Genomic DNA, 26,270 nt, shown 5'->3' on the forward strand with positions numbered 1-26,270 from the left:
AGAAAACCAAAATCGGGAAAAGATCTGTTTCCCGACTACCATTTAGAAATAGGAAAACGGAAAACTACCCATTTTCCGTTTTTTGTTTCGATAATAGAAAACGGAAAACGAAAAAACAACCCGTTATCTGATTTTCTTTGATGTGCTTAAACATGGAAATCGGGAATTAAAATAGTGTGTGGAAATCTCCTTTCTCAATTTTGCATAGATTTTAGTGTTGTGACCCGGAAGTTGCTCCCACGAGCTTGACAGTCACAGTCAAAGAGACTCACTTTAAAATAATTTATAAAATATATCCGGTCGCTGACTTTCTTAGAAAAATATTCAAATTTGGTGTAGAACCTTCTTTATTTTGTGAGGTGGCTGATGAGACTCTGGAACCATGCTTCAGTCCGATGTAATCCACTTTTCCATTGAGTCTCGATTGCTCTGCGAGCAATTTTATCGTTCATCTGCTCTGCTATGCGCCCTCTGCTGACATCCTGAATGTGACTGTCAAGCTCGTGGGAGCAACTTCTGGGTCACAACACAAAAATCTATGCAAAATTAAGAAGATTTGTGTATCATTCGTTCTTTCATTTTTCAATTGATAAACCAAAAACCAAAAACGAGAAACGATTGTTTTTCTTGTTATTCAATTGAGAAACCAAAATCGAAAAAACAAATCGAAAAACGGGGCACTGACCGAAAATGAGAGAAATTATGAGTGCCACTGAATGCATTTGATCATTTTATTAACATTGTTGGCATGAAAAACATACAATACATACAACAAAATATACACTGAAAGTGCAAACATTCCATTTCAAGTTTGGGATCAATCTATCTACATTCTTCCTTGTGTTTTCTGGTGGACGCTCCGTTCGTTTTCATGGCTTCTCGCGCTGGTTACACTGCAAACTGCGCGCAGCCAACGGGCGTATGAGTAACAACTTCCGGGTCACCAAAAACACAATTTCTAAATCATTTTGGGTCAGTGCCCCGTTTTTGGATTTGGTTTTTGGATTTTGGTTTCTCAATTGAATAACAAGAAAAACAATCGTTTTTCATTTCTCGTTTTTGGTTTCTCAATTGAATAACGGAAAAACGAATACTTTTTTTGTTTTTGTTTTTTGGTTTATCAATTGAAAAACGAAAGAACGAATGATACACGGATTCACACACTATTTTAATTCCCGATTTCCATGTTTAAGCACATCAAAGAAAATCATATAACGGGTCGTTTTTTAGTTTTACGTTTTCTATTATCAAAATGGAAAATGGGTCGTTTTCCGTTTTTTGTTTTCCTATTTCTAAATGGTAGTCGGGAAACAGCTCGTTTCCCGATTTTGGTTTTCTTATTTCAAAATGAAAATCCATTCGCCGCAAAGTACACGGACCGTACACGGACCCGGACGCCATGTTGTCAGAGCAATCAGCTGCACTTGCACTGGTGACGTCACTACATCTCCAAGGCAACATATCAACAACATCAATTCGTCTTTTGTCTGCTTCAGATACTTCTTTAAAACGGGAAGCGATTGCGGGGCGTTTGCGGACCTGTGCAAAAACCATATTTGGTTGTTTTAGTTTTTTTTGGGGGCAATTTAGGCTACTTTGTTGCCGAGCAGATGCCACGTCGTTAAGGTCAATGGCTACATCTCCAAGGCAACCGCTTGTTGCTAGGTCCGTAAAAACGTTTATTTACCTCTGCGAACTTTCAAGAGGTATATAAACGGATTTATTAACTTTTGAGAACGTCTTCTGGACCAATAGGAACAGCGTATTGGTCCAATTATTACACTAGTATATAAGAAATGTTGTTAATGCATCTGGTACAGGACTGGGAAAGATTTCAATCCACTGTAAACATATCTATAATTACCAGGCAGTATTGACCCTTCAGTTTTCTTATTGTTGAGCAAACACATGTAACAGCATCTAATAAGACAATACATCATCATTTGATATTCAACTCCTATTAGTCATGCCTAGAAATGACAATCTGTTTCTTTGTTCCCTTCTTTAGAAAATCAACTGTCTAATTTCTTTCACTCCAAAAAAACTTTTCTGTCTTTTAAAACAGTTAAGTTTAAGACCAATATTGTTTTAGATTCTCTATTTTACCAAATCACAAATACAAATCACACCTCTATTTATCAAAGATATGATATGAAGCAATTTTCATTATGTCAAACCAGAATCCGTATGCTTCTTAAATGAAATAGAGACCAAATAATGTTCTTAATGTAGCTATTAACCAAACATTTTTCCCAACTATATTTTCTATAAAGGTCAGATAGGTAGAACTTCATAACTCGTTTTGCTGCAGTTCAAAACGAGCCAATTAGCTCAAACCATCATAACCACAATTTATCAGACTTGATGAGTCTTCCCAAATTATTTCAGAACTGAATGTTATAATAACCCTCTTCATGCACTAATACCATTTATTAATACAACATTATCACAGCCTAACTGTTTATCCCAAACAGTATGCCAGGCTCTGATAAAACTCTCAAATAAAACTTAAAACCAAATTACAATTAAACTCCAAATAAAAATACATTTAGTTTTTTTTCTTGCTCATTTTTAGCCAAATTACATCTAATACCTTTATCAAAACTCTTAAACACTGTAGATTTTACTATTTTGACTTGAAATGTTATCCCATATACTTTCAAAGTATATTCATAGTTTCCTCTTCAAAACATCAGTGTTTAAACCACCATCACCTCTTCACATCCACAAAACGTTCTCTTGTTTCATTTCATAACCTTCCATGATCCTCTCTAAACCAATCTTTTATGTAACTTTCTAATCGCTTCCTCATAATTTTTCACATTTCCTCAAACCATTCTTTGACCAACACAGCTGGTTAGCGTTTACTGTATTAGAACCAATTTATAAACCAGGGGTATACCCTCTGGGATAACCTTTGTAAGATCTCAACGTAACAGGACTCTTTTAGCCCCCACCTTTCTCCATCTCTCCTTGGGATTTCTGTAACTTCTTGGTCAAAGAAGAAAACCACACCACACTCCTCTCTATTTTTATTCAACACAATCTGACTCCACACAAATATTACTTGTTTAGAGACTCTAACTATTTTGAGGACACTTAACCTCAGGGAATTTAACAATTTTGAGGACACTTAACCTCTTTGAGGACACTTAACCTCAGGGAATTTAACAATTTTAAGGACACTTAACCTCTTTGAGGACACTTAACCTCAGGGACTTTAACAATTTTAAGGACACTTAACCTCTTTGAGGACACTTAACCTCAGGGACTTTAACAATTTTAAGGACACTTAACCTCTTTGAGGACACTTAACCTCAGGGAATTTAACTATTTTGAGGACACTTAACCTCAGGGACTGTAACCCTTTTGAGGACACTTAACCTCAGGGACTGTAACCCTTTTGAGGACACTTAACCTCAGGGACTTTAACAGTTTTGAGGACACTTAACCTCAGGGACTGTAACATTTGAGGACACTTAACCTCTTTGAGGACACTTAACCTCAGGGACTTTAACAGTTTTGAGGACACTTATTCTTTACTAGTTAGCTATTTATTTAGTGGAACCAGATAGTAGACCTGTATCCTCTTTCTGAAATGTTGCTGCATCATTGGGTGTGCTTTGCCTTCGGCAAGGGCACAACCTTTGTTCTCTCACATATATATTATTATTATTATTATTCTTTTTGCCCCCCTAAAACTCAGTCAATATTTGGCCTACATAGACAACGTAGGTGTCAAAAGTTTAGTCTTGGTAGCGATTGAGTTGCTTCTATTGGAATTTACGTTCCGTTGCATGGTTTAGGCTCAAGTTAAGTTTTTGTGGCGAAAAGTGAAGCTAACGGTGGCTAATTTGCTAGCCACAGTCACTGACGTCACTACGTCACTAACGTCACGAAAACACGCGTGACTACCTTAACTTGGGGGATAGCTAGGCTAACTATAGCTTTACTGCAAGGCAGCTGCAGAAACGCCACAAGCAAAGAGGCCAGGGTGATAACTATTTACTCATTTTACTTTGTGATATGACACACAATTGTGATGTGTAATGTACAGTATAAGCTGATATTATTAAGGAAGTACATCTACTTTTGGAAACAGTAGTCTACTATTTCACTTAAGTATTAGCATCATGACATTAGCCTGTGTTGCCCGGGCAACACATACTACAGTGGTCTATGATGTAGCGTTATCTGTTTTCAATCGTTAAAATAAACATTCCTCACATATACATTTTCGTTGTAGGATTTATTCTGACATTAGTAAACGATTTGTTGGTGAAATTACCATTACCTGTGGTTTCAAACCAGTGTAGCTCACTGCAACGCTGTAGCTTACGCGAGACACACTACAAAAACATCTACACTACACAGCTGTTTAGGAAGTCAAACGGCGACAGAACATGTTCGGCACTCTCCTTACTTAAATCAAAAGTCTATCTAACTACTGTAATGTTCATGATTTATAACATGTGATGTTAGAATTGTTAGAATATCTCCACATGTGATGTGTCTCAGTTTTTTAAGGAGACATTGTTTTATTTCGTCCACAAGAGGGCGTTTTAGTTTGGTTTGTGGTGTTGAGACTGCAGAAGCAGCGGGAGAGAAAAAGGATAGATATGGCGGTATTAGCATGAGACGCAAACTATTGTAACCGAGACTACATTTACTAAAGTATATAAAAGCAATTTTACCGTGCCTGAGATTTATTGAAACATTACACTGGCGACGAGGATCAACTTTTCAACCATGGCAACTGCACTACCGTCGTTCCCTGCTTTTGATGTCAACGAGGATCAAACCTCATCCATCCGCTGGAAGAAGTGGTTACAGCGATTTGAAAACGTCATAGTTGCTCTAGATATAAAAGATGATACGAGGAAACGTGCGATGCTTTTGCATTATGCTGGAGATGGTGTACAAGACATTTTTGACACACTTCCGGACACCGGAGAAGCAAAAGACTATAAATGCGCAAGAGACAAGCTAAGGGAATACTTTTCCCCTAAAATCAACATCGCCTATGAGACTTACAAATTCAGGCAAGCTCAACAACTGGCAGGGGAAACACTCGATTCTTACCACGTAAGACTACGGCACTTGTCAGCAACTTGCGATTTTACAGATGTCGAAAGAGAGATCAAAACGATGATCATCCAAACGTGCACGTGCAACAAATTGCGGCGTCAGGCTCTACAGAAACCAGAGATGACGTTGACGGAGCTCCTGTCACTCGGCAGAACCATGACGCTTGCCGAGACTCAAGCATCAGGTATGGAACAAACACGACAGGGTGCAGCACAAGGAAATTCACGGGAGGACGTTATGGCTGTTGAAATGGACAGAGGGGCGAGAAAGAAAAGATGCTACAACTGCTCCGGTACTTTCCCCCACCTTGAGGGAATGGTGTGTCCGGCACGGGGGAAAACATGCAATGCTTGTGGAAGACAAGGACATTTTGCCAAATGTTGTCTCTCTAAACGGCCACAAAACAGCATCAGAGACAGACATGAAGTGCGTTACGTACACACCAGTGGAAGCAGCAGCAATACACCCCAGGCAGCAGGTACAGTTGACACAGAGTCTTCTGAAGAATATGTGTACACAGTTAATCGACAAAAAACGAATCTCCCACATGCAAAGATAAAGGTCAGTGACTGTAACATACAAGTGATGCTTGATTCTGGGGCAACTGTAAACATAATTGATGAAGCAACGTATCTGAGACTGAGACATAAGCCCTCACTCACTAAATGCACAGTTCCCATCTTTCCTTATGGTTCAAGCACCCCACTGCCTACCCTAGGAAAATTCACCTCCCTGGTGGAATCCAAATCAAGACTCGCAAACGCAACTTTCCAAGTACTTCAAGGCAGCAACGGCAGCTTACTTGGTTATGACACTGCCAGTCAATTGGGATTAATCAAAGTGGCTAACACGCTTCATACATCTCCAGAGCGACCGGTGCAGCCTATGACTACCTCAAACCAAACGGAGATGAATGCAACGGGTGATCTCCTCACTGAATATGCTGACCTCTTTCACGGGATAGGAAAATTAAAGGACTTTCAAGTCAAGCTGCACATAAAGAAAGACGTTCCTCCAGTCATGCAACCTCACAGAAGAGTACCGTTTCATGTAAGGAAGCGAATTGAAGCTGAACTACAACGTTTAGAGGAACTTGACATCATAGAGAAGGTGGACGGGCCCACTCCATGGGTCTCTCCAATTGTTCCTGTTCCAAAGCCAAAAGACCCAGAAGCAGTGCGTATCTGTGTGGATATGAGGATACCAAATCAAGCCATTGAGCGAGAAAGACATCTCACACCAACAGTAGATGATATAATACAGGCGCTCAATGGAGCCAGATTCTTCTCTAAACTAGATTTAAACTGTGGATATCATCAGCTGGAACTGGAGCCATCATCATGATATATCACAACATTCTCCACTCATGTAGGACTGCGACGCTACAAAAGTCTGAGTTTTGGAGTTTCCTCGGCAGCAGAGGTATTTCAAAATACCATTCAGCAAGCCCTGGATGGTATCCCAGGAGTCATCAACCTGAGTGATGACATTCTGGTGTTTGGCAGAACGAAGGTTAGCCATGATCATACTTGAAGGGCCACATTTCAGCGACTTAAGGAGAAGAACCTGACTCTTAACAAGGCCAAATGCTCCTACGCACAAACCAATCTGGACTTCTTCGGTTATACATTCTCAGATGGTGGTTTCTCTCCTGATCCCAAGAAGGTTCAAGCGCTGCATGAGGCTGCTGCCCCAACTAATGCCAGCGAGGTCCGCAGTCTTCTCGGCATGGCAAATTACAGCGCTCGCTTCATCAAAGATTTTGCCACTATGACTCAACCTTTGAGGGAACTTACAAAAAAAAATGTTCACTGGACTTGGACAGAGGAACACCAGACGTCCCTTGACAAAATGAAACGAAGTCTGACAAGTGATGCTGTCATGACCTACTTTGACCCATACAAACTCACTGAACTGGTGGTTGATGCAAGTCCTGTGGGTCTTGGGGCCGTGTTGGCACAGAGAAGTGGCCCACATGAACCAGCCAGAGTGATAAGCTATGCAAGCAGAGCCTTGTCTCCCATCGAACAAAAATACTCGCAAACGGAACGTGAGGCTCTCGCCATTGTGTGGGGCTGCGAACATTTTCACATGTATCTTTATGGGGCACCATTTACCCTTATCAGTGACCACAAACCCTTGGAATGGATTTTCAATAACCCCAAATCCAAGCTGCCTGCTCGCATAGAACGCTGGAGTCTACGCCTTCAGCCTTACAACTACAGAGTCCGTTACAAGGCTGGCAAGGACAACCCAGCGGACTACATGTCACGGCACCCCGCACATGTTTCACATATCTTTCAGGAGATTTCAAACGTCGAACAACAAGCGGAAGAATATGTGAACTTTGTTACTGCAAACGCCGTCCCTAAGGCTATAACACTAACAGACATTCAGAATGCAACCACCGCGGACCCCACTCTCTGCAAAGTCATTCAACTCATCAAAGGAGGCACATGGGGGTTGCTGTCTGAGAAACAGGACTTTGCTGATGGAGTTGATGTTGCTGTGCTAAAATCATTCCATAGAATCGAAAATGAACTGACGATAACCGCCACTGATGACACTGTACTACGAGGCACGAAGATTGTTGTCCCCCATTCTTTGCAAGTCAGAGCAATATCACTTGCACACGAAGGCCACCAGGGGCTGGTCAAAACAAAGAAACTGATTAGGGAAAAAGTCTGGTTCCCTGGCATTGACCGACAGGTAGAGACCATGATAGCTGGCTGCATCCCATGTCAGGCTGTTGTGCCCGATCACAAGCAAGAACCTCTCTGCATGTCTGAGCTACCATCATCACCATGGGAAAAAGTCGGTGTAGACTTCTGTGGTCCATTCCCCTCTGGTGATTACCTCTTGGTAGTCGTTGATGAATACTCCAGATATCCAGAGGTGGAGATTCTACAGTCCACGTCAGCCAGAGCCACAATTCCCAAACTTGACAAAATATTCTCGACACTGGGGATTCCGCTGGAGGTCAAAACAGATAATGGCCCACCCTTTCAAAGCTCAGAATTTGCAGATTTCGCAACATATCTGGGTTTCAGACATAGGAAGATTACTCCACTCTGGCCTCAGGCCAATGCTGAGGCTGAACGTTTTATGCGCACCCTGGGGAAAGCTATACGTGCTGCACATGTTGAAGGACACCCATGGAAACAGACTCTGTACGCCTTCCTCCGCAACTACCGTGCCACGCCTCACTGCTCAACTGGAATGGCTCCTGCTGATGTGCTGTTTGGGAGGCCCCTTCGGATCAAGCTGCCTGGATCTCCTCTTTCCTTCCAGTCTCTGACTGATGCGCCGCTACGACAGGCAGATGCCCTGGCAAAGAACAGGATGAAACAAAATGCTGACCGGATGCATCGAGTTGCTCCTTCGGCTCTGAAAGTGAGCGACATAGTCCTGTGTCGTCAAAAGAAGGAAGGCAAGCTATGCTCTGCCTACAACCCCCACCCATACAAGGTTGTTGCTGTCAAAGGTTCCATGGTGACAGTCAAACGCAACAACCATGTCATCACCAGAAACTAATCTCACTTCAAGACCATACCATCATATAAACATCACCCATCTCAGTCATGTGATTTGAAAGGCATGAGTGGTGGACAAGATGTCATGAACTGGACCGAAATTCTTCCCGAACAAACCCCAGAACACCTAACCCCCGACCCCCCTGGGTCACAGTCGCCTGTTCGCAGATACCCAGTCAGGATCAACAGAGGACCCCCATCATACCTCACTGACTTTGAATAATGTGGACAGTAAACAAAAAAAAAAAGAGTAAAAATAAGGAGGGTTGTAATGTTCATGATTTATAACATGTGATGTTAGAATTGTTAGAATATCTCCACATGTGATGTGTCTCAGTTTGTAAGGAGACATTGTTTTATTTCGTCCACAAGAGGGCGTTTTAGTTTGGTTTGTGGTGTTGAGACTGCAGAAGCAGCGGGAGAGAAAAAGGATAGATATGGCGGTATTAGCATGAGACGCAAACTATTGTAACCGAGACGTACATTTACTAAAGTGTATATAAAAGCAATTTTACCGTGCCTGAGATTTATTGAAACATTACAACTACTAACCTGAACTTCATTGCCACAGCCTAAACGTTGTCAATCTGTTCATGAAAATAATTAATTTAATCTTAAACCGTACAACGGAACGTTAAATCCAATTCAACCAACGCAATCGCTACCAAGACGAACACAGCAGTAGTCTAGTACTGTACCGTAGTAGTACAATTTGCCGGGGCAGCTTCTCCACACAGGGCTATATCGCATTTTGCGTTGTTACTGACAATGATCGCTACCAGTGAGCTTTTTATGAATGAACAATTTTCCACTAAATAAATGTCAAGCTTATTTACGTTTTGGGGGGCATATTTTCAGTTAGCAGATGGTACTGTTTGAATCGCGATTCCATCTTCTACTGCCGGGTAACGTCGTAGAATAATCTTCAAAGGGGGTTCTTTATTAATGAATGAATGCAATGAGTAGGCTAAATGCCTGAAAATATCATGAGAAGGGAAAAACTTAAAATGACGTTTAAGTCATAGAGATTAGGTCAATTTTTACACCGGTCTGCCAAATTTATTCGTTTTGTTTCAACGATGAGGCTGCCTATTGCAGGGGAAATGAGAAGACATCTATTTCATTCTACACTTCACTCGTATTTTCAGTTTTAAATGAGCAGCAAAAAAAAATGCTTTTAAATCTATGTCATCTTTATAATAAATAAGTATGCATTTTTATATAAAATATACAGAAATATCAGTTGTAAAAATGTCATTCAAAAACGGACCCCTGTGCAACCGACGCCAGCAAGCACACCCTACAATTTCCCCAGAAATTGTACCCTCTCTAGTTCTCTCTGCTTTGGAACATGTGTTTTGAACATTTTAAGTTAATCAAATGGATTGTTATGAGGATCATTCAAATACCCAGCGTACACAAAGTATTAATTCCTTAAGTCTTAATTCCTTAAGGATTTCTACTTTCATGGCCCATGACTTTGAGTAGGTAATACAATTGAGCAATGAGACAATATGCCTCAAACCAAAAGACTAATTTCACACTTATAACAAAAACTTACATTTAGGGGAGTCAGGTGGCTGAGCGGTGAGGGAATCGGGCTAGTAATCCGAAGGTTGCCAGTTCGATTCCCGGATGTGCCAACTGACGTTGTGTCCTTGGGCAAGGAACTTCACCCTACTTGCCTCGTGGGAATGTCCCTGTACTTACTGTAAGTCGCTCTGGATAAGAGCGTCTGCTAAATGACTAAATATAATATAAATATATAATATTTACAAAACACAAGTCATTGCTCATTAATTTGTCAATGATATTCTCCTCTCAAAGTGTCTACATAAAGTGCTTAATTAGAGATAAACCTAACTTTATCTCCAGCACCAACATAACAGCAGGATGAAAGTGTGTGTGTGTGTGTGTATCTTGTGGTTAGTGGTAACTGACTTAAATTTTTGTACTCGCTGTGATATATTGTTTTATTATTGTTGCTTGCTTTTTTTCCACAGGTACACTTGCACTTATAGCAGTTCATGTTGTTTAATTGTAACTTGTTTAACTACATGATCTTATGGTTCTTCCCTTTGGCACTTATTTTGGTTGTTCACAATGTGTGCTTCATGTTTTGGCTACTCGCAATGTTTTGTGGCTATCTCGTTGTTATGATCAGTGACCTATGCACTTTGTAAAGCTCTCTCTTGGAAGTCGCTTTGGATAAAAGCGTCTGCTAAATGAATAAATGTAAATGTATGTGAGGAGGGGTTTGATGGATTGCCTTAAACAACTCTTACTCTTGTGGATGTTTGTTGATCCCTGACTGTGTTTAAAAATGACCCTTCAAACCAGTTGGAGGGAGGATGCTTGTGTTCCTCCCCGGGCGGAGGAAGTCCATGGCTGCTTGGGTAATCCTTTACCAAGGCTTTTAGAAGGGGTCTGACTCAACACCGGCGACCCTTCAAATATCAATATTTTCTATTCCCCTTGGGTGACTTCAGTGGATGACTTTCTGTCCCCACATGAGGCCTGATGGCTGGCATGGGGGCGTTATGGGAATCCACTGTCATTGATTTCTTCATCCCAATGCACACACCGACACCTTGAAAGAAATGCAATAACTTGGAGGTGTTCCATTCCCTTTTGTTGAAAGCCGACTGTAAAACGTTGGACACTGATCACTGGTATTAGTGGACTGGACCAACAGCAAACAAACTTAATTGTTCAATTGGTTCAATTAGTTATCTGAGTATTTTTTTACATCACATGACATTTCACATTTCATAGCTTAGCAGATCAAGCTAGGATGACTACCCATGTAGTCTGCAGCTGCAGTTTCTCATACATGCTCAAAATGTTAGAGTGGGACCATGTCCACTCTCATGTGGACATGGTCCCAGTCAGAATACTTTATATGTTGGGTTTGCTGGGTCTGTACTCTCTCCTGAATGTTTTCTCTTCACCTGAGAGACTTGTGTAACCACATAGAATTCCACAAAGGGGATCGAGGCAGGGGGGTGAGACACAGGGGCTGTAGACTCAACAGATAAACATGGAGTTTCTCTCCATGCATCTCCATTCAGTGGATATAATTCTGATTGGAACAAGTCTGACATGTCCTGAATTCTTCATGTCAATATGTGTGAGGATTGCTTTGGGATCTGATCTCTCGTGAACCTACTGCATGATTTACATCTGCCCAAGTGAATAAGCCATTTGAGGGCTTTTTCTGACTTAATTGCTTCTCAGATGAGATGTTTGAAATCACTGTTCACATTGCACTACTGGTTTCATATTTGTATTAGACTTAGGCATAGCTGAAAGGTAAATATATCACAGATGCCTCCCACCAGAATTGTGTCCTTTAATGTCAATATCCCCCTCTCTATCTTCCTCCCCTTTCTTCCTCTCTCTCTCTCTGTCTGCGTTCTCTCCATATCTTTCTGAATGACCTTGTAGTTTACAAGAGAAATAACCAAGTAAGGTAAATGGCCCCATATCAAAATAAAGAGCCTAGATGACTAATGGCATATCTCCATTTACAGCCCAAAAATCTATTAATCCTTGAAAATCCCAGTATTAAATCTGATTATACAAGACCTAAATATTCCATCTCACAACACTGACAGATATGTAAAGAGTGTGTTGGATCATCTTTGTGTGCCACACAATAACCTTGCTGAGAAGACAAGGAGAGACATGACTTGTCTTGGTATCTACTGTATGTGATAAGAAAATAAATTGCATCATATAAAGTACATATTATGGAGGACTAAATGTGCCAAAATTAAATACATAAATAAATAAATACATTAAATAAATAGACATCTCTTAAGTGATGTTAACATTTATGTTAACAGTTATGTTATTGTTAACATGTGGCCTGTTCTCAGTCACGTTCATTGAAGAATGCGCATGATCAGTTAGAGGGTCAGAGAAGTGTGTGTGTCTTGGTTGTGCCAGGCTGCCAGCACCTTTCAACAGCTCAATACCAGGCATAAACCTTTACAGGTTACGTTTTAGGGCCATTTAAACATTTTCAGGAAAATACAGTGTTTTATAAAGCATGAAACACTGCAGTTCCATGAGGACAGCTCTATCAAATGACTTATGTCCCACCCCTTTTCATTTAACATGAAATGCATCTTTTCTAGGAGTCAGGTGGCTGAGCGGTGAGGGAATCGGGCTAGTAATCCAAAGGTTGCCAGTTCGATTCCCGGTCATGCCAACTGACGTTGTGTCCTTGGGCAAGGCACTTCACCCTACTTGCTTCGGGGAGAATGTCCCTGTACTTACTGTAAGTCGCTCTGGATAAGAGCGTCTGCTAAATGACTAAATGTAAATGTTTTCTTTTCCTTTGCAAAGGGGCGGGACTTAACCAGTTTCACAGCGCTATCCTTCTTGGACTGCAATTTTTTACTCTTGGAGCACTGTGATTGGACACCTCTCCGGTCTCCTTGCACCCTATTGCCCCGCAAGGACACTTAGATCTCAAGATGCCGGCTATCTGGTGGTTCCCAAAATTAAGAAAAAAACAGCTGGAGGTAGGGCGTTCTCATATAGAGCAGAGCGCCTCTTCTCTGGAATAAACTACCCGTCTCAATTAGTGAGTCTGATACTGTTTCGACGTTTAAAATTAGGTTAAAAACGTTATTGTTTAGTCAATTCTACGACTGTTAAAGGTAAGTATGTTACTAGTTGGAGGCAACGGGGGACGGGTTGTTTCCATCCTTATTCTTTAAGTATAACTTATTTTAGAGTTCTCTTCCCCTGGAACAGATTTAATGTTCCAAATGAGGGGGGCTGTCGCTGTCTTGGTGTGTGGGGTTGCATCAAATTCCCCTTTTTTGCTCTGTTAAATTGCTGCACCAGTCCACACTTGACCGGTGGGGATCTCATTCTATTATGACTGTAACTGTTAGCTGCTCCTGGCATTCTCTAATCCCTGCTCTCCTCTCTCTGTCCCCTCCCACACACATCCCTTGTGGTGTGGGGGGTTTGAGTTGTCAGCACCTGCCTGGTCGTCGGTCAGCCAACGCTGGACCTGGTCGCGAGTCTCCCGGTCCTGTCCTACATCTATAAAGTTGAATAATGGATTTTGGTGTTTTGAAAACCCATCAACACTGTATGACTATGTTTAGCCTGTGTTCTGCTCCTCTCTCCCACCAACCGTCTCTGGAGGAGGGGATCCCTCTCTGAATTGCTCCTCCCAAGGCTTCTTCCATTTTTTTTCTACTGTTGAGAGTTTTTTGGGGAGTTTTTCCTTGTCTTCCTTGAGGGTTTAGGTTGGTTGAGGGGCAGTTCTATGGGCATATGTGAAGCCCTCTGTGACATGCTTGCGTGTAAAAAGGGCTATACAAATACATTTGATTTTGATTTGACTTACAGTAAGTACAGGGACATTCCCCCCGAGGCAAGTAGGGTGAAGTGCCTTGCCCAAGGACACAACGTCATTTTTCACGGCCAGGAATCGAACCAGCATTCTTCTGATTACTAGCCTGATTCCCTAACCACTCAGCCACCTGACTCCCCTTCCACATTTTAATGAGTGAAATAAATATTTGACCCATTTGTAAAACATGATTTAGTACTTGGTGGCAAAACGCTTGTTGGCAATCACAGAGGTCAGACATTTCTTGTTGGCCACCAGGTTTGCACACAGGGGGATTTTGTCTCACTCCTCTTTGCAGATCTTCTCCAAGTCATTAAGGGTTATGGTTTTGAGGCTGACGTTTGGCAACTCGAACCTTCAGTTCCCTCCACAGATGTTTTATCTATGGGATTATGGTCTGAAGACTGGCTAGGCCACTCCAGGACCTTAATGTGCTTCTTCTTGAGCCACTCCTTTGTTGCGTGGCCGTGTGTTTTGGGTCATTGTCATGCTGGAATACCCATCCACGACCCATTTTCAATGCCCTGACTGAGGGAAGGAGTTCTCACCCAAGATTTGATGGTACATGGCCCCGTCCATTGTCCCTTTGATGCAGTCAAGTTGTCCTGTCCCCTTAGCAGAAAAACCCCCCCAAAGCATAATGTTTCCACCTTCATGTTTGACGGTGGGGATGGTGTTCTTGGGGTCATAGGCAGGGCTGTACACTAACCTTTTCCACTGGTGGCACTTGCGCTACTAACTTTTTCAGTTACTGGCGCAAAACATGATTTGGTCGCACACATTATTTATAGTAAGCCGCTCTGGATAATAATGAACAATAATGAACCTGTATTGCATACAGATGTGCACTTTAAGGGTCCCATGGCATGAAAATGTCACTTTATGAGGTTATTTAACATTAATATGAGTTCCCCTAGCCTGCCTTTGGTCCCCCAGTGGCTAGAAATTTCGATAGGTGTAAACCAAGCCCTGGGTATTTTTCTCTGCCTTTGAGAAAATTAAAGCTCAAATGCTCCGATCTGAAAATCTTCCCCTTATGTCGTCATAAGGGGAAAGGTTCCCTCCCCTTTCTCTGCTTTGCCCGCACAGAGAATTTGGCCCACCAATGAGAAAATGAGCTACGACCGTGCGAGCGCGATATTGTTTTTTCCTCGAGAGACATCATGGCTTGCAATGGCAGTTAGCCCCGCCTCTCTGCTCCTCATAGCATTTAAAGCTACAGGCACAGAAATGGCATGTCCTAAGGAAAGCTTTTTGTGGAAATGCTCCTAGTGGCTGTAATTATGCACCAAGGCAGAATTTCGGGAATGAGACTTCAGATACATCATTAGGGGACCACTAAGGCCTATATAAAAGCATCCAAAAACAGCATGCCATGGGACCTTTAATTACTTGCCATCTTTTAAACCACATGGCTTCTTGTTTTCTTTAACATTTATTGGGATAGATTTACTGCAATAGAAAATACAGTAGGCCTACATTATGAAGTGCAAAATGAATTTATTTTAGATTTCAACATGCTATGGTTGGGGCCAGTGGCGGATTTAGTGATTTGGGGGCCCCAGGCGAAGACAGTATGGGGGCCCCTTAACTCCTATTCTCACTAATTTCAAGTGAGAATAACTCCTATTCTCACCCAATCCAACCAGCTAGCGTCGGTTGCAGATGTGTCCGTTTATTAACTGTAATGTTTACAACGGATATTTCTGTATATTTTATATAAAAATGCGTATGCCTATACTTTTTATGAAGATTGCATACATTTAAAAGCATACATTTGTTGCTGCTCTTTTACAATTCAAAATACAAAAAGTGAAGTGTAGAATGAAACGGTTGTCTTCTCATTTCCACTGCAAGAGGGAATATTGACAAGCTGTAGCAGCCTCAGTTGAAAAGATATTGGTCAATCCGGTGCAAAACAGTCCTATAACCTCTATGACATCTTAAGTTTTTCCCCTTCTATAGATATTTCCAAGCATAGCCTACTCTGAAATACTGCCGGTGACAATGGTGTTACAATAGCTTGTTTCAAAGGGGGTTATTTGCACTGGATTGACCAATCCGGACCAATCTTCCCTTCCGCTGTTGGCCTCTTCAACAAGGCCAAGGGACCACACTGACTCTAATGACTTCCTGCTTAAAACACACTGCTTTTTGCACTGCATTACAAAATTGTATCTTGTACATTTGTATTTTGTAATATTAGTATTTTTGTATTTTTATATTGTAAATTACAGCAACTTATATTTTATTTTATTTTATATTTTATTTTATTGTAATTCCACTTAGTACTGCTAGTTCATGTACCCTTAGTATAGATAGTCCACATATTTAAATTTTAGGTCCCTATATGTTTATTGCACAATACTGCACAAACTTATCAACCACTAACGTGCCACTAGCTAAAGTTACACAACTAACGAAACATTATGTTGAAGGGAACTTTTTAGTTAGTAGATCTGAAAACTCCGAACATCCAACTTGAACGTTACGTCGGTTAGCCTAACTTGTAAGGGCTTAGCACATGCAGTACCGGTCCTAGCACATCTGGCACCCCCGGGCGAAATGTATCAACAGAACACCCCCACCCGGGAGCGCAAATCGTAGTGCCGCCCCCCCCTCCCCCCCCCCCCCCCTCTGCACTTGGGAAAATGCCGCCCCCCTCTTCATGCTGCCCTAGGCGGCTGCCTATGTCGCCTGTAGGAAGGACCGGCCCTGAGCACATGCGTAGTATTTTTGAGCTACAGGTGCAGGCAGACACAACAAGACACACACACTTCTCTAAGCCCGTAACTGATCATGCGTTTTATCTGATGAACGTGACTGAGAACAGGCAAAATGTTACCAATAGATTTTAAATTGGCCCGTTTGTGTTTCAATAACACTGAATATGTCTACTACTTGATTGACAGCTCAGGTCAGACAGTTTGCTCTCAAGTGTCCAATCACAGTGCTCCAAGAGTTAAAAACATTCCCGCCCCTTTACAAAGGAAAAGAAATGTGCATTTCATTTTAAATGCAAAGGGACTGGACTTTGATAAAACTAGTTATGTCCCGCCCCTTTGCAAAGGAAAAGACATGTGCATTTCATTTTAAATGCAAAGGGGAGGGACATGAGCCATTTAGTAGAGCTGTCCTCATTGAACTGCAGTGTTTAATGTTTTATAAAACATTGTATTTTCCTAAACATTTTTGAATGCCCTAAAGGGTAACCTGTAAAGGTTTATGCCTGCTATTGAGCTGTAGAACGGTGCTAGCAGCCTGGCACAACCAAGATACACACACTTCTCTGACCCTCTAACTGATCATGCGTTTTATTCAGTGAACGTGACTGACAACAGGCCAAATGTTACCAATAGATTTGAAATTGGCTCATTTGTGTTTCAATAAGACTGAATAGGTCTGCTACTTGATGGACAGCTCAGGTCTGACAGTTTGCTCTCAAGTGTCCAATCACAGTGCTCCAAGCACATGAGGACAGCTCCATGTAATGGGTTATGTCCCGCCCCTTTGCAAAGGAAAAGAAAAGATGCATTTAATTTTAAATGGAAAGGGGCGGGACTTTGATTAAACTAGTTATGTCCCGCCCCTTTGCAAAGGAAAAGACATGTGCATTTCATTTTAAATGCAAAGGGGAGGGACATGAGCTATTTAGTAGAGCTGTCCTCATTGAAGTGCAGTGTTTTATGATTTATAAAACATTGTATTTTCCTGAACATTTTTAAATGCCCTAAAACGTAACCTGTAAAGGTTTATGCCTGGTATTGAGCTGTTGAACGGTGCTGGCAGCCTGGCAAAACCAAGACACACACACTTCTCTGACCCTCTACCTGATCATGCGCTTGCTTCAATGAACGTGACTGAGAACAGGCCACATGTTAACAATAACCTAACTGTTAACATAAACATTAACATCACTTAAGAGATGTCTATTTATTTATGTATTTATGTATTTAATTTAGGCACATTTAGTCCTCCATAACATATAATGTAGCATATATATATATGTATATACTGTAAGTAGACAGAGAAACAGAGAGACAAAGAGAGAGAGGAGAGAGTATATTATGAGAGGCCGTATAGGCCTTAATTCATACTTGATCTCACATACACGCCATGACCTCACATATATACCATTATACTCTCACATATACACCATTATACTCTCACATACACGCCATGACCTCACATATATACCATTATACTCTCACATATACACCATTATACTCTCACATATATACCATTATACTCTCACATATACACCATTATACTCTCACATATACACTATTATACTCTCACATATACACCATTATACTCTCACATATACACCATTATACTCTCACATATACACTATTATACTCTCACATATACACCATTATACTCTTGCACTTAAACTGGCATACTCTCTTACACACACAAAAATACCGTCTTATATGCACCATCATACTAAAGTATGACAATATATGTAAGAGACAAATAGTATGTGTGAAACAGAATGTTACTATATGTAAGAGAATAACAGGATGTGTAAGAGAGAATACTTATCTATGTGAGAGAGAATACTTGTCTATGTGAGAGAGAATACTTGTCTATGTGAGGGAGAATACTTGTCTATGTGAGAGAGTATACTTGTCTATGTGAGAGAGAATACTTGTCTATATGAGAGAGAATACTTGTCTATGTGAGAGAGTTTGATTGAAACGGAAGGCAGTTTGATTGAAAAGGAAGTAGTACTGAATTCTCAGTTCCTGATTGGCTTACACATGAAGAAGAAGGATTTGGGGTAGATGTAGCTAACGCCCACCTTCCCTATCAAGACGAGACTGAGTGACATGGCAAGATGGCAGAGAGTGGGCGGCTTAATGAAGCCATTGGACTTATTAATAACATTGTGAATACTCCAAATGCTGCGGCGTTAATGTAGGGAGGTTCAGACCCGTTCCTGAAATACGTTTTTACAGTTATTCCTGGAGACATTATGGAATTAAATTACATATTAACTATACTAAAATACTTGTGCACAATAATATTGGCTAAATGTCGACGTTTTTAAAGGTTTTTAATTTTATCTCGAAGCTTTTTGTGAAAATGAGGCTAGTTTCACGACAGCGACTTTGGATGTAGACTAGGCTACTTTAACATGTTAGCTGATTAGCCAGTATGAGTGAGATATGTATACAGTCACATTAACAAACCTCTTCTTTGTAAACTATTTCGTCTTAAATACGATGGGAACACATCACATTAACAATTCCAAAACGCACCACACGCCAAACACATTTTTTGTCAAGGCGTCTCAGCTCAGATTCCGAGTCGGATCCATTAAGCTATTTCGTTGCAGTGAATGGGTGCGGGCACTCATCGGGCATAGGGGCCTACACTCAAATAGGATCTTAAAAGTCCCAACTGGAAAATGTTGTGAACAGATTTACATCAAATTCAGGTTGTGGCATTGAAGTTTAGGTTAGTAGCCAAGGGTGTAAAGACCACTCGGCTAATTAAAGACGTCAACGGTTAAAACCCCAGTGCCACGGGACGGTATTCACACAGGCATTGGCTTTAATTTAAATGATAGTTTGTTTCATCAATTGAAAAACTGATCTAGGACTTTTGACTCAAGTAGTGGGGGTCGGTATAGCTTCCTAAACAACTATGGAATTCTACATTTGAGTTTTTTAGTGGATTTGCTTGAATCGTTGTCAGAAATGTTGGAATCAAAGACGACAGCCATCCACAGTGGCTATTTCTAACGCTAACGATGAAATGCGCCGGCTCTTCAGACCTGGATCAGGTGCATCACGGAGCGGCAGCAGCACTCTGTCAGGAGTTAGTCTTAACCGAAATACTGCGGAGTTTGATATTGGGATTGCGCCATCACTTGGCTGGCATTAAGACTAGCTCCTGACAGAGTGCTGCTGCCGCTCCTTGATGCACCTGATCCAGGTCTGAAGAGCCGGCGCATTTCATTGTCAAAGTTAACGTTAGAAACAGCCCCCGTGTATGGCTGTCGTCTTTGATACAACATTTCTGACAATGACTCCGCAGGATTTGGAGTATGCAAAATGTTATTAATGAATCCATCTTGTCATGTCACTCAGTCTCGTCTTGATAGGGAAGGTGGGCGTTAGCTACATCTACCCCAAATCCTTCTTCATGTGTAAGCCAATCAGGAACTGAGAATTCAGTACTACTTCCTTTTCAATCAAACTGCCTTCCGTTTCAATCAAACTCTCTCACATAGACAAGTATTCTCTCTCACATAGACAAGTATTCTCTCTCACATAGACAAGTATTCTCTCTCACATAGACAAGTATTCTCTCTTACATAGACAAGTATTCTCTCTTACACATCCTGTTATTCTCGTACATATACTAACATTCTGTTTCACACATACTATTTGTCTCTTACATATATTGTCATACTTTAGTATGATGGTGCATATAAGAGGGTATTTGTGTGTGTGTAAGAGAGTATGCCAGTTTAAGTGCAAGAGTATAATGGTGTATATGTGAGAGTATAATGGTATATATGTGAGAGTATAATGGTGTATATGTGAGACCAAGTAGTTTATGTGCAAGAGTATAATGGTATATATGTGAGAGTATAATGGTATATATGTGAGAGTATAATGGTACATATGTGAGAGTATAATGGTATATATGTGAGAGTATAATGGTATATATGTGAGGTTATGGTGTTGTATGTGAGACCAATTAGTTTATGTGCAAGAGTATAATGGTATATATGTGAGAGTATAATGGTATATATGTGAGAGTATAATGGTATATATGTGAGAGTATGATGGTATATATGTGAGGTCATGGCGTGTATGTGAGACCAAGTATGAATTATGGCCTATACGGCCTCTCATAGTATATATATACATGCATGCAACATGTGGATCAGCACTGTGTATTCAAACATGCTATAAAGGACCTGATTAGGTATCACATACTGGACAAGTAACTTGACTTCAACTGTCCTAAAGATCTTGTTGACCTCTGTGACTGTTCATCAACAGAGGTCAACACAGAGACAGCTCTGAGGGGTAGGCTGTACTGTAAATAACAACAAACAAACAAACAAAGCACCATTGGGAAACAGCCAGAGAGATCAGATCTACATTGACAGTTAGGGCTTGGAGCAAATGAACCGGCCCATATGTGTTTTCCCGTAGCGCACGGAAGGCAAGTTTCTCGACTGACAGCAGAACAGTCACCTGTGGCTACATAGACACCACTACAGGGGGGTTGTCATTGCAGCACATGTCAACATCCCAAGTCTTCTGTTAGCTGTGATGTTTCACGCAGTGCACCAAAAATAGCATTGGTTAAACGCATCCTTGTTCGCCCAGAACATTTGCAAACAAAGTCCATTAGCTGGGGAGGCCCACTCTACGAAACTTCGATAGTTGACCGTGTGACCTTGTAAGTAGGACATCAACTCGGGACATTATTGAGCTCGGTCTCACCCTTGATGTTTGGTCGCATCCAGGGGGACATCCCGTTGTGTACTGATCCCCATTTGGCAGCTGAGGTTTCCACATGCCCAACATCTGTGAGGATGGCAGCGCGCCACAGCCCTAATAGCTGGGCAAAGATCTGGCTCGGATGTCTTCCCGCTTCTCTCATCTGATGTGCTAACGGACATCGCTTCGGTAGGGATATAGTGATCCCACTGATGTTCTCATCCAGGGAACGTCACTCATACTTGAAGTGTCCTGTTGTGTAATCATTTTAACAGTGAACACAAAGAGGAATGATGCATGCTGTCATTTAGTTTTGTGGTTGTATTGGTCCAACCCCAAATTAAACACTTATATTGTTCACACTTGAGGTCAACACTGACAAAGCTTCAGTAATCAAAGAAGGACCACAGTTGGTCAATGATATGATATCAGTTGAGAGCAGGAACAAAAACATACATATTTGGGCCTGCAGGGACATTTTTTTATATATATATATTTGAAAAACGTGTTTTCTGTAGTGTTTTTTCACACTGAACAAGTAGCTACAACAGTCATCATTGCCTGTGTAACACACGCAGCTGGGTGATTTATAAACCATGGAACTCTGTGGTCCCTTTGCTCTTAAATATTACATGCTTGTAAGCGTAGTATTGTTTTATAGTTCTATTCCCCAAACTGAATTGAGTCTCGCATCTGTTGCGCTTGTGGCACCACCTTGTGAAGAAAGCAAGTGTTGCAGTGTCTCACTGGAGAAACAGCAATGTTCCACACCACAGGGATGTACACAGGAAACCCAATCAGGAATACGGATGTTGGGCTCTTATCTTTACTTGTTCATGTGGGTGTTTCTTGGTGTTTTGATAACTGCCAGTTATAGATCTCAGATGTAAGGAGCACACACATACACACACAAGACTGTATACTGATGATTTTTGTCAGACAATAATGCTCTCAGTTCTGCCCCTGAGGAAATCACGTTCTTCCCTCCGTCTGGCGTAGCTCCAACAAACACTGTTTCCCCAGAGCTCCAGGAGAAAGAAAAACAGCAGCACAGTTTTCTTGGTTATGATCAACACTGTATAAAAGAGCGGCCTGGATAAACTGGTTAAGCAGGGGTCGGGAAAATGCACTTGGAGAGGACCGGAGGATTAAGAGGTGAGGAAAAGAAGGTCTGCGTGAATAAGAATGATACATAATTAAACTAGAATATCTAAACAGCAGCTGAAAGACAACCAAGAGGACAAATGTCCTAGGCATGTGCATTGCTAGACATAAAGCTCTACTGGGGTACAGGCCCCTAGTCATTATACATACAGTTCAGGGACGTAACTTTTATATCATATATGGTAGGGACAACAATGGTTGTTTTTTTGCAATAACTTGAGCGCAAATACAGTTTGAGCTTCATGTAATATTATTCTTTGGACTCATGCTGTTATTATGTTTGAGTCAAAATAAGATGATTGGTTGGCCTATTATTTAGAAAATTTCTTTAGTTTCGTCATGTTTTCTTAGCCTACCTCAATTATGACTGTGCCGACACCTGAACTTCTGAAGTGGCTATTATAACAAGCACAGAACAGCGCGTGGACATGGAATTCTGTGGCATGCATCCGTTTGTGTTTTCGGTTTAAACTGCATAGATTTTGAAGTGTTGATAGGGATACTACATTTCTTTTTCCGGGATTATTAATCAGTAATGATCAATTACTGGGGCACAGCAGATTTATACTGGGGCACGTTCCCTAGTAATAAGGGTCTTGTGACGCCACTGGTCCTAGGCCTGGGTGTTTGCAACAGAGCCCATAGGTGATTCCCTTACAGGCTCCAACTTCTACCATCAGACAAAGTACAACCGAAAGTATGTTTACTTGAAGGGTATAGCAGCAGTTGGCACATACGATAAGCCTTTTTTTCAGTCCAGTGCGGACCTCCGCTACCCCAACAATAAAACGTAATCGGCAGCCTTACTCTAACTGTAACTGCTCTGATGTTCTCCTCCCATCCGTGAATGCAGTGGCCCTCTCTGGTCAGCCGAGTGGAAAACACGGATGCAGATTGTAACTATAGGCATACTGCCGAGGGCTAGGGGAGACACATTTGTCAGAGGCGGATAGTGCAGTTCAAACACGTTGCAGTTCAGCTAACAGGTTTGTTCATTGAGGATGCAGATCACTACTAACGAACACAGCGCAGTGCCACGAACGAAGGCAAGGCACTAACGTATTTTTAAATTATTTTATTACCCGGATCAGTCATCAATATGTGAATATATGACAGAGGCAGATTGCTGATTTTTGCCAGGGTCAATTAGTGGAGTAGTGTCCACGTTAAGGCTTGGTAGATCTTTGTGCTTCTATGGGGATTAAAACATTTCTTATCACACCTCCATACTGTCTTAGGCACAATAAAAATAAAAAAGGTTAATGAAAAATGCTTTAATAACTCGTATTGATGCTGTCACACTAATTTAAGACGTATTTATTATTTGAATGAAGTTTACAGCAGGGGCTGACCGCTAGACCCTTTTTACTGGGGCACGTGCCCCATAACATTTTACCTATTTACTTTATTAGTCAGTGCATTCATTTAGATTGATAATCCCAGAAAAAGAAACCCAGTATCATATTCAACACTTGTAAAATCAACGCAGTTTAACCGAAAACACAAACTGATGTGGCCCGCAGAATGTCCGCGCTCTTCTGTGCTTGCTATAATAGACACTGTAGCGCGCACACATAAGTCCGGGTGTCGGACTCTGCACGCAAGTCAGAATTGAAGTAGGCTAAGAAAACATCACAAAACTAAAGACAATTTATCAATAATAGGCCAACCTTATTTTGACTCAAACATAATAACAACAGTTATCCAACGTATTATAGCCTACATTAAGTTAAAAAAAAAAACGGTATTTGAGCTCAAGTTATTGCGAAAAATATTGTCGCACGCTCGCATTAACTATTGATGTCCCTACCAAATCTGATATCAAACTTGTGTCCCTGAACTGTATGTATAATGGAGGCCTGTGTCCCAGTAGAGTTCTATGTCTAGCAACGCGCCTGGTCCAATAGCGGACTGGCCATCGGGAGCACCGGGAGAATTCCCGGTGGGCCGATATCAACACTTCTGGGCTGGAGGGCCGCTTGCCTTATACCTTTTTTAACTAGGCTACTAATAAAAATGTCGGCAGAAGATTGAGCAACACGCCGTCCGGCCCCCATTTCCCCCAGGCCGGTTGGTCTATTTCAAATGAACGTCTATGCAGCATTAAAGATCCTGTAAAGTAAATTCCATGATTTGCTCCCAGTACATTATATACGTGTGAAATGAGTTCCTGAAAGCATGTGAAAAGCACTAAAACTTTGCACTGAAATGTGGAGTTAGACCGTAGAACAGTTTCTCTTCCGTTTTCAGATCAGGTTTTAATGGGTGGGGCCAAAAAGTTACCCATCTACTTCATTTCGACCCATCTACGTCAGATCACTGAATGGCTCCTCCTGCTGTACTGTTATTGTAGCCTACATCAGCTAGCTAGCCAGCTTCAGCATGTCTCCCTCCACCCGCAACTGCATCTTCCCTGGATGCAAAAACTTCAGCTGCGCTGCAACGCTATTTAATTTCCATATTGATGAGGAAAGGAAAAATAGGTGGATTGATTTTGTGAAGAGCCACGCTGATGGAAAGCTTAGGATAAACTCCAACAACCACCTCTGCAGTGACCATTTCACGGCGGATAGTTTTAACATGGACCAGAGACAGACGGGGTTCGTGGACACACGGCTTCTCTTGCAGCGCGGAGCCGTACCGAGCATCGCCCTCCCGGCCGTTCCTCCTCCGGTCGCACCTGGACCATCCACCGCCGCCAGCAGTTCATCACTCAGTTCTGTGTGCTTGTTATAATTATACTAGATAACTTTTCCAGAGGTATCTCTGCTATGAGTTAATGCAAACCGCTAACTTGATATTAGGCTACTCGGTGTAGAATGATGGTATTTTGGTAAAATGGTAGCTAATGTGCTAGAAGTAGCCTAGTTGGAGAGCTCACTGTCTGCTGTCTCTGGTGTCAATTTTTACTGTTACAGCTCAGGGAAAATTTCATTTATATACATCTGTATGTTTCACTCATTTAACAAATAAATTCTAATTCTATACGGTTTTGTTCGGCTTGACGTAGCGTCCATTATCTGGGTCGTAGGTAGGCAGCGAGGGGTGGAGCTTCAGCTCCTTCAGGCGACACGCCCCCCCAGTCTCAAGCAGAGAAGACTGCTGATTTTCTCACGATTTCAAAGCCAAATTTAACATACTTGTCTGTGTTTTTTTTCCATTCGAATTTGGATGGGTAGTTAATAACACATTATTCTGTGGTGGGGTGAACTTAAAACTCATTTTCAATTCCACTTTACAGGATCTTTAAGTCTGGAAGACCATCAAACACAGAAAGTGCATGCATTGGCAGGGCAGCTGTGGTGGCGTAGACAGTGGCCGGTTCTGGTGGGCCGGTCTGGATCAAAGTCCAGAGGCCTATTTTTACTCCCAGTCCGTCCCTGGACTACAGTAGCCTGATATCCTATGACAGATGTTGCGCCACTAAATGTTCGATTAATTATTATAGGTTCAGTGTGCAGTCCTGACCTTTACATTGGGAAAGGGAAAATCGAAAATAGTCTACATTCTTGATCTGATGACAAATTTTTATGAATGCAGAATATTATCCACATAATCAGTTTCCTTGATATGTTACAGGTTCTTGATTGAACCCACACTGATCAAAAGAGGTTATGCAAATGCAGACAGAATTTT

At 41.5% G+C, this 26,270-nt stretch overlaps 1 protein-coding gene across 1 annotated transcript in view; it reads left to right on the forward strand.

Moving 5' to 3' along the window:
* Window positions 1–26,270, forward strand: part of asic4a (acid-sensing (proton-gated) ion channel family member 4a) — a 98,531-nt gene that overhangs the window by 47,028 nt on the left and 25,233 nt on the right. The gene's annotated exons all lie outside the window — the stretch shown is intronic.

This window comes from Osmerus eperlanus, chromosome 3, assembly GCF_963692335.1.
Source record: "Osmerus eperlanus chromosome 3, fOsmEpe2.1, whole genome shotgun sequence".
NCBI classification, from domain to species: Eukaryota; Metazoa; Chordata; class Actinopteri; order Osmeriformes; family Osmeridae; genus Osmerus; species Osmerus eperlanus.